The sequence below is a fragment of the Bidens hawaiensis genome, unplaced genomic scaffold, assembly GCF_021521415.1.
Source record: "Bidens hawaiensis isolate Kalapana, Puna unplaced genomic scaffold, B.hawaiensis_p1.1 tig00060826_1, whole genome shotgun sequence".
Taxonomy (NCBI): Eukaryota; Viridiplantae; Streptophyta; class Magnoliopsida; order Asterales; family Asteraceae; genus Bidens; species Bidens hawaiensis.
Window position 1 is genome coordinate 1 of NW_027500937.1, and position 2664 is coordinate 2664.

Genomic DNA, 2664 nt, shown 5'->3' on the forward strand with positions numbered 1-2664 from the left:
GAAATAAATATAGTTAGCCCAATGCAAGGCTCAACATCAAATAGCGGGCAACAAGGAGATGAGCAACAATCATCAGATTACATTAATGTTGACAATGAGGGAAATCCAAATGAAACAAATGATGAAAATACAAATGAACCAGCGACTTAAGAACACGAAAATACTGAAAATGTGAATGATGGTAACAATGATGACTTGGAGCTAAAGGGTAAACAAAAAAAGAGCTCGGTTGTGTGGGATGACTTTGAGGAATTGACTCTAAAAAATGGAACACAAAAGGTTAATGTCTTCATTGCCACCAACTTTTAGCAAGACAAAAAAGCAAGTCCACAACAACTTATAAACGACACATGGATAGTTGTACGAAACGCAAACAATACTTGAGAACTCAACAATTGCTAAATTTTCAACCAGTCAATGTAGACATGGAATACAACAAGTCTCCTCCATTGATTCCACTCGATGGGAAATATGATGCCAATAAGATGAGGGAATCTATGGCTAATTGGGTATTGGCAACTGAGCAACCATTTTCTATCGTGGAAGATGACATGTTTGTATACATGATGAAAACAGCAAATCCGATGTTTGAGAGGATTAGCAGGGCAACGATAAAGTCAGATTGCTTTAAGGTCTATGAACATGAGAAAAAAAAGTTGAAAGCTCTCATAAGTAATGCTTCAAATATTAGTTTAACAACTGATTGTTGGAAGTCATCTCATCAAAAAATTGAGTATATGGTCATCACTGGACATTTCATTGATCAAAACTGGAGGTATGATTAAAGCCCTTTTACTTTATTTTATTTATCATATTATATCTTTTGAATAAATTATTTACTGCATTTGAAATTTGAATTATATAACACAGATTGCTGAAACGTGTGCTGAGTTTTGTTCATGTTCCTCCTCCTCGTACCGGGCTTGATATTGCCGATGGCATTTATAAATGTCTAAAGGAGTGGGAAATTGAGCGGAAGGTCTTTTCTATTTCAGTGGATAATGCCTCGTACAATGACAAAGCTGTGAGTACTTTAAAAACAAACTTTTCTAGAGTGAAGAAACTTCCTTGTGGTGGAAGGTTATTTCATGTTAGGTGTTGTGCGCATATACTTAACTTGTTGGTCAAAGATGGTCTTTCTAGGATTGAGAATGTAATTGAAAATGTTCGTGAAGCTGTAAAATATATAAATCATTTGGAGGCAAGGCTTCAGTCATTTTCTAATGTTGCACATCAACTTCAAGTGCATGATAGAAGGTTATTGATTGATGTTCCAATAAGATGGATTCCACATACGATATGTTGTCATTGGCTATCAAGTTTAAAGACGTTTTTCCAAGGTATATGTTAGTTTACTTTATTATTTATTTTTTATGTTGTTAGCTTTTGTTAAATTATATCTTACGTATTTTTACTAACTTTTAATTATGTTATTATTAGATATGCAGATTATGAACCGCATTTCAAACATTTACCCACCGAGCAAGATTGGGAAAATGTAGCAAGTGTTTGTGAAGTCTTGAAGGTTTTTAAGGTGTGCACGGCAGGAAGTGATTATCCAACTGCAAATTTGTATCTTATAGAAGTATACAAGATTAAAGAAGCAATAGACAAAGGAATATTATCTGAAAGTAAGTTCATTCGTGATATGACAACAAAGATGAAGAAAAAGTTTGACAAGTATTGGGGTGAATGCCACCTACTAATGGCCATAGCTGCAGTTTTAGTTCCTAGGTTGAAAAGGCGGATAATTGAATTCTGTTATCCAAACATATATCCGGCAGACGAAGCTTCAAAAAATATTCAAGATGTTTTAAACGCACTTGAACTTATGTACGATGAGTATTTGGAGATGCATGATGCGTCAATAGAGGAAAGTGCAAGCTATAAAAGTGGATCTTCCAGAGGGGGCACTAGTTCAGGCGCAAATGAAGTCTCACATGGTTCAAGATGGGATGCTTTTGGAGAATATATAAAAAAATCAGAGGTGAATACACCAAGTAAATCTGAACTAACAATGTATTTGGAAGAAGGTGTACTTCAAGGCAATGAAGGAAGGAATTTTAATGTCTTAGATTGGTGGAACATTCACAAGCTAAAGTATCGTGTTTTATCAAAGATGGCAATAGATGTACTTGCGGTTCCAATTTCCACTGTTGCATCTGAATCGACATTTAGCGTCGGGGGAAGAGTTATAGATCCATATCGATCAACATTGACGCCTAATACTGTCGAAATGTTGATATGTGGAGGGGATTGGATTAGGCAAATTTACGGAATAAAGAAGAAACTTAAGGTTCTGCTCTTATAAAACCTTGAAAAAATATTATAAATTGACATTTCATTGTTTTAATATATTGAATTTGTTTATGTAGAAAGAGGAGGTACCGAATGAGGTTTTACTACCTAGTGGGAAACAAAGCTAAAAAAGTTACACATGATCTCAAATTGCTTTATTGCTTAGGTCAAGATTATTTGTTACATCTTGGTTTGTATAGTTTGTGGTTTAACAAATCTCATTTATTGTTTCATGTTTAATACATTTTCATCTTGACTCTCGGGTTGGGAGGTTAGCACTAAATTTTACGCTATAGATACATGTAAAGCAACTGATTCCTATGTCATCCGTTGTGCGCGTTTGTGTAATTTTGAGATACTCTATTT

At 34.6% G+C, this 2664-nt stretch overlaps 1 pseudogene; it reads left to right on the top strand.

Annotated features, from left to right (window-relative positions):
- Positions 1–425: 425 nt before the first annotated feature.
- LOC143603110 (zinc finger BED domain-containing protein RICESLEEPER 2-like) lies at positions 426–2426 on the top strand (annotated as a pseudogene).
- The last annotated feature ends 238 nt before the right edge of the window (positions 2427–2664 follow it).